Here is a 7,951-nt window from a genome sequence, read left to right on the forward strand (position 1 = left end):
GATACTATAGTTGAGATCATATTGATTGCCGTTCTGTCTTCTTATGGTACTGTACTATTGTACTATTGATATTGTATACTGGCTGATTTCAATGTATCTGTAGAAAGCTGCATCTGGGATTCCAATTATCTTCTTGAGTCAATTGGTGCACTTAAAATCAGTTCCTATCTGTATCTCTACAGTACATAGATGCCTTACAATTAATGTATAAGTATGTGTATATTTGATCTCATAAAGGGTATGTCACAGCCCTAGGCACAAAACTGATATAATTCTTTATTTGCTTATAAACTAAGTGTGAACCGTGGGTTCTATGGAGGATTTATAAAGGCTTTGTAAGATATACTTTGTTGAAAGTGTAACAAAAGTATCAGAGAGGGGAAACAATAACCTGCACACCTCTCACTCATTTGTCTGGATGACTTCATCTAAGGAACCATCCCTGACCCTGCTATCCTGTGTGTGTGTGTGTGTGTGTGTGTGTGTGTGTGTGTGTGTGTGTGTGTGTGTGTGTGTGTGTGTGTGTGTGTGTGTGTGTGTGTGTGGTGTGTGTGTGTGTGAGTCAGCTTACAAAGTCCTTTCAAGAGAGGAGACGTAGCGGGAGGGGCTACATGATAGATAGATAGATAGATAGATAGAAGATAGATAGATAGATAGATAGATAGATAGATAGATAGATAGATAGATAGAAACTTTATTTATCCCTAGGGGAAATTCAGGCTCCAAGTAGCTTAAAGACATAGAGACATCACACATAACATACACATACAACATACATATACATACATTTAGTCATACAGGAGATGGAAAGAGACAAGTCAAACTCAGGCAGTCATGGAGGCTCTTTTCCAGTTACCAAGCCATGGTGCTTCCATTAGTCATAGTGTTTGATGAAGCTCAGACTCAGACATGGCCTGAAGTCACCACAGGCGGACGGACTGATTCTCTTGATGATCAAAGAAAGACAGGTCGCTTCTTTCGTTGCATGATATAGCATGTTGTGCTGATTTTAATTTTAATTTCTGTTTGATGTTGCATTGCAGTCTCAAAAAGAACAGTAGTTCATGCCAGATAATATGAACTAAGAGGTTTATGAATAAGGAGTCAGCACGGGGTGTTCTACATAGATATGAGATGAGGGACCTTGCTCATACTTTTCTTTTGACTTCTTCTTTTGTCCCTTGTTGTCATTTTACTTAATCTCAGGCTCCTGCCTAAAATTGCCTCTACCCTCCCCAAATCCAAACCTTAAAAAAAGCTGTCTCTGTTCATTTCTGCTCTTACACAGATCACTTACAGTGTCCTCTGTTCAGTGTCTACCTTCTGCCCTCCAGTGGTACAGTGTAATATTACAACATCTCCTAGAAAAAAACTGAGTTCTCATAAAATCGGGGATGACACTTGCCATGGTGCCAGATGCTTTACATGCGTGAACATTATTCTCCATTTGTATGATCATATTCACTTTAATACAACAATAATATGATCATATATAACACGAATGGTGAACCATCAGTATTCATGATAATCATTTCAAACCACAGGTGTCAGGTAGGGTGTTAACCTGTGTGAACTCTCCAATTAAATAGTTGTTTTTGTTTATTCATGCTTTATATACTAAGCTCTGTCTTGTCCCAGCTTTATCATTCCTGTCTCTCTCACCATTTACTACTGATGGTTTACCTGGGTTTCCCCACAAGGTGGCAGCACCACCACAGCACTCCAAACAATATGCTGTATATATTTATGTCATTACACCCTTACAACTTTATATCTTACACCCTTGCCAGCTCTAAACTTCTGATAGAGAGGGTTTCTTGGGCAAACCCTCCATGGGCCAAATACTTATTGATTCAGACAACACAACCCAGTTATCTATAATGTGATGATAATATCCCACGGAGCAGAGCGGGACCCCCTGTCTACAACTGTCAATATCCATCTCTTTATGATGATTGCTCTGCTGTACTTATAGCTATGTTTATACATGCTCACAGTTAGGATTTTGAAGGAAAATAGATGCACAGTATTGTTGCGATGCAAAGATCGACATTATTTAAAGTAACCAGAACAAAGCACACTGAAGGCAGGAAGCAGAAAAAAAAAAAAAAGATGCTTGAGGCTGGGAGAGGTCTTGTCATGACCTGATTATTCGAAACGTATTTATATTTCTATTAACCCTGTTATTTCAGTCCTTGTACTGAGTCTGTATCCTTTGACAAACAATAGTCCAATTTGCTTACAAATATCTTTGTTCTATTTATTTACAAACACATATATGTGTTCTATTTGCATTATTTTTGACATAACCATTGTTTAATAACAGGATGAAGGTGTGCACCATGCCATTCCAGATTAGCGTTTTCCCTACTCTAGATAACACTGTATAGTGTATATTCTGTGCATCTAGGCATATTCCCAGTTAGAACAGCTCTAACTGAAAGACAACATATCTTGGCTCTCCATCGTTTGGTGCCATCAGGAATCCCTTCAGTGAGGGTGTCATGACTACTGCTCAACAGATGGTCCTTCTACATTCTACATTCATGTGTTCCGACTGGGACCATACATTATATAAAACAAAATGTATGCACTCACTGTACTGCTTTGGATTGAAGCGTCAGCTAAATGGCATATATTATATTATCTGTTGATTCGCTTATCATTTTTAGATTTCCCTTCTTTTGCCACTTTTCTCTGTTCTCTCTCTCTTTCATTTGAAACATTATATTGTGTATGCTTTCCTCTGTCCATTCCTTTCTATGTAACTCACACATGCACCCCTCAGACAGCTGCAGTTAAAATGTATCAATTCAGTACCGTCCTCTTTAGATTTCATGAGTACTTGGCAAATCTACAATTTACAATCAGTCTGTTGAAGTGTTCTCCATAATAAACCCATTCTCATTATACATTCTCATTACAGTATGGACAAGTCCTTAAAATCTTTGAGATTTTTTTTTTTTTTTTTTTAATGTAGCCATGTGAATGCTTTAGCTGTACTGCAGTGTTCTTTAATGAGCCCTTCGTCCTTCCCCAGTGCTGCAGACACAGGGCCTGTGGAGGGGAGAGCAGCAGGCATGTGCTGGGCTCAGGCTGCCCAGCAAGACCTCTCTAACACCTCTCCTGCCCTATCAGAATACAGGCCTGTAGCCTGCATCCGCTCGCCTGGTCACCTATTACCCAATGCTGGCGTCTGCAGGGCAGTGCCCACTGCTGCCCACGTCTCAGGGCTGACTCACACAGCACACAGACCACGGAGCCCTCTAGACCAACCAAGGCAGACAGAGCTGGGTTGAATCACCCTAACATCATACGTCTCTGTGTGTCTCTGTGTGTGCTTATGTGTGTGTGTGTGCGTGCGTGCGTGCGTGCGTGCGTGTGTGTCTCTGTGTCTCTGTGTCTCTGTGTCCCTTTGTGTCCCTTTGTGTCTCTGTGTGTCTCTGTCTGTCTCTCTGTGTCTCTCTGTGACTCTGTGGGTCTCTGTGTGTCTGTCTGTCTGTCTGTGTGTGTCTCCCCCCATCCATCTGTCTGTCTGTCTGTCTGTCTCTCTCTCTCTCTCTCTCTCTCTCTCTCCCTCTCTCTCTCTCTCTCCCTCTCCCTCTCTCTCTCTTTCTCATTCTCACAGCCAGAGCCAAGCCCCATACACCAATTGTCCCCTTAATATCTCTTTAATAGGCTCCATTTAATCTGGGGATGATGGTGATGATGGCTGGCTCGTTCTCCTCTCTCCATCTCTCTCCCAGATCACTAACCAACAGAAGCAGCGCACGAATACATCTGGGCCATCAGGCAAACGAGACTTAATAAGAGGAGATTCTACCTCAACAGACAGCATCTATAATGTCATTGTCATTAGACAGAAACATACAATGTGTTACAGTTGAGTAGATGTCTCTTTCAGTGTATTGTACAATACGGTGTACTGTGCTGTATGAATCACAGCATTTCAGTATTTCCTGATTTGAATGTTCAAACTGCTCTTGTCATGTTGCTAACACATTTGGGTCATTAAATTCATATTCCATCCTGGTTATATTTTTAGTCTGACCGTGCGGAGATGGTTGCCCTGTGGCGGACTTCCACCAGTAGATCCCCCGCTGACGCCAAGTCAGGTGTGTGCCTGAGACGGAAATGAAGTCAGAGACGGGGGCGCACTCTGAGACGCGTGTCTGCCTAACCATCGGGGGGCCATTGGGAGGAGGGGCGGTGAGGACCTGTGGGATCGTGTTTCCCACCACCACCACAACACACATACATACACACACACACACACACACACACACACACACACACACACACACACACACACACACACACACATATACACAAGCACACACACACACAAACACAAGCACAGGCACACACACACACAGGCACACACACACACACACACACACACACACACATACACACGCACACACTTAACACACACCTCAATCCACAGACAGCTGGACAACTAGAGGGAAGGAAAACCCAAGACAAATATTTGCTGCCAATATTTGTTTTTTTGGGGGGGGGTTTTCTTAACTGAAAAACTCTTTTAAGTGTCTTTTGGAGTTGTATGGTTTGCTCCAGGGAACTCTGAACAATCTACCCACTGCGGTGTTCATTTGAAATGAAATTCTGCTCTCTGTCTCTTTTGGCCATTCAGGAAAACTGCTAAGCTATGTGTTATTAAATGTTGACACTGTATTCAAGGAATGAGCTATACAATGGAGCAAGGAAAGGTTGTATGATTGATCTGTGCAGGAGGGAGAGTCAGTGAGTTGCAGTGAGTGTATTATATCCCTTCTTTGAAATATCTTTCTTTTTGTCCCCCCCCCCCCCCCCCAGATCTGGTTTTTAGAAATGTTTGCTAATTTATAAAAAAATAAAAAACTGAAATATCACATTTACATAAGTATTCAGACCCTTTGCCATGACACTCGAAATTGAGCTCAGGTGCATCCTGTTTCCATTGATCATCCTTAAGATGTTTCTAACGACTTGATTGGAGTCCACCTGTGGTAAATTCAATTGATTGGACATGATTTGGAACGACACACACGTCTATATAAGGTCCCACAGTCGACACTGTATGTCAGGGCAAAAACCTGGCCTGAGGTCGAAGGAATTGTCCGAGACAGGATTGTGTCAAGGCACAGATCTGGGGAAGGGTACAAAAAAAATGTCTGCAGTATTGAAGGTCCCCAAGAACACAGTAGCCTCCATCATTCTTCAATGGAAGACGTTTGGAACCACAAAGACTCTTCCTAGAGCTGGCCGCCCGGGCAAACTGAGCAATAGGGGGAGAAGGACCATTGTCAGGGAGGTGACCAAGAACCCAATGGTCACTCTGACAGAGCTCCAGAGTTTCTCTGTGGAGATGGGAGAACCTTCCAGAAGGACAATCATCTCTGTAGCACTCCACTTATCAGGCCTTTATCGTAAAGTGGCCAGACAGAAGCCACTTCTCAGTAAAAAGCACATGACAGCCCGCTTAGAGTTTGCCAAAAGGCACCTAAAGGACTCTCAGACCATGAGAAACAAGATTCTCTGGTCTGATGAAACCAAGATTGAACTCTTTGGCCTGAATGCCAAGCGTCACATCTGGAGGAAACCAGGCACTGCTCATCACCTGGCCAATACCATCCCTACAGTGAAGCATGGTGGTGGCAGCATCATGCTGTGGGGATGTTTTTCAGAGGCAGGGACTAGTCAGGATTGAGGGAAAGATGAACGGAGCAAAGTACAGAGAGATCTTTGATGAAAACCTGCTCCAAAGCACTCAGGACCTCAGACTGGGGCGAAGGTTCACCTTCCAACAGGACAACGGTCCTAAGCACACAGCCAAGACAATGCAGGAGTGGCTTTGGGACAAGTCTCTGAATGTCTCTGAACGTCTCTGGAGAGACCTGAAAATAGCTGTGCACCAACGCTCCCCATCCAACCTGACAGAGCTTGAGAGGATCTGCAGAGAAGAATGGGAGAAACTCTCCAAACACAGGTGTGCCAAGCTTGTAGTGTCATACCCAAGAAGACTCGAGGCTGTAATCACTGCCAAAGGTGCTTCAATAAAGTACTGAGTAAAGGGTCTGAATACTTATGTAAATGTGATATTTCAGTTTTTTATTTTTAATAAATTAGCAAACATTTCTAAAATCCTGTTTTGGCTTTGTCATTATGGGGTATTGTGTGTAGATTGATAATAATTTAATCCATTTTAGAATAAGGTTGCAACATAACAAAATGTGGAAAAAGTGAAGGGGTCTGAATACTTTGCGAATGCACTGTACTTGTATCTTTATACATCAAAGACCCAACCAAGGAGAGGCAATTATTCCAATTGGCGAGACCATGTACTGTAAAGTCCAAAATATGTTTTGGTACCATGCACTTCACAAACTGCAATTTTTCCCCGTCACTAGGAATATAAAATGAAAATGTGAAATGGTGTTTGTTTCTCCATCGAAAAAAAAGCTTTGTTTCGCAGTGAGAGTGCATCAGAGTGATTTTCTTGAGGATGTGGAGCCAACCATTTTGAAAAAAACTCCCACTCCAGTTGGAGATATTCTTAGAAACCGCTGGGTTTTTTTTTCTCTTCACTTGATGAGGAGGATAGGGGGAAGTGTTTTAGCATGCCTGTGAGAGTACAGCAAATCCTTTCAACTCACTCTCAAGGATATTAAGTCCATTTTTTCTAATTACTTTGACCAGGCATTGACCTCACATGTATAGTACAGTGGGTACTGCAGGTAACAGTCACTTCAATGGTAAAAAGAAAAACATGTCAAACTGCTGTGTTCCATTTCCTCCACCAGTTTGAAGAATAGAATAGAAAAGAATATAGAATAGAATATAACTTTAGCAATCAACTCTTTTTTAGAAACGGAAATGTGTGTGTGTGTGTGTGTGTGTGTGTGTGTGTGTGTGTGTGTGTGTGTGTGTGTCTTCTGCCTTTCCCAACCCCTCAAAAGCACACACAGAAGAATTAACAACACAACCTAAGACGTGTGAGATGTCTGGTCCATGCATGGTCTCAGTCTGTCTTCATTATCACAGCATGTCCAATGCATGTCCCTAATGTCTGCAGATAGAGGTTACTTCTTCTGTGATTTAAAGTTCCATGTATTCCCACTGACACACGCAAGTGTGTTATTGGAACATTTAACTCTTTGGCATGTTTTCTGAGGCTGGAAGAAGAGGAACAGGTCACTGGTCAACTTAAGTCAGATGTCTGTGATTTAGAGAAACCTCATTTTGCTATGTTTTCCTGTGGCTAACAGTGACCTGAATAAGGATGAAAGTTTAGCTGTGACCTATAAGGAAGTCAAGCAATTAAGGGATATGTTCCCCATGCATCCAGGGTTGGTATTCAGAACTGTTACAGAGCCCTCTAAACTTATTACAAACCTTAATATGACAGTGCAGCACCTTGACTTCATTACAATGAGATTACTCTCTTTCTCTCCTCTTCCTTTCTCACTCCTTCCATCCGACTGGGTGTCAACACCACCTATGTTCTGTGAGCCCTGGCATCTGTCATGAGATATCCTTCACCGACTGACCAGCAGGTTCCCTCCCAACACCTTCACTCGCCCACTCGCCCACTCAGCCACTCACCTCTGCAGGAAAAAGGTCAATTACAATCTCAGTTAACTCACTTCTAGAAGTGGATTGTTATTTTTCGAGAAAAAAAATGTGATTGAAAACAATAAGGCCATTTTCTATTCACTTCCTGCATTGAGGTCATTAGAACTCAAATTGACTCCGACCAAAACACAACATGGAACTTGTTGTTCTGACATTATGGTGTTTAAGTGTGATATTTAGTTCTACATATGCATAGCAGCACTTCAATGCATTATTGATTCATTCACAGCAGGCAGCAGTAATATACAGTATGTTTGTGGTGCATTGCAATTTCTCCCCTGGGATCGATAGTCAATTCTAACATACTGTATTCGTA

This window comes from Argentina silus (assembly GCF_951799395.1).
Source record: "Argentina silus genome assembly, chromosome: 3".
NCBI lineage: Eukaryota > Metazoa > Chordata > Actinopteri > Argentiniformes > Argentinidae > Argentina > Argentina silus.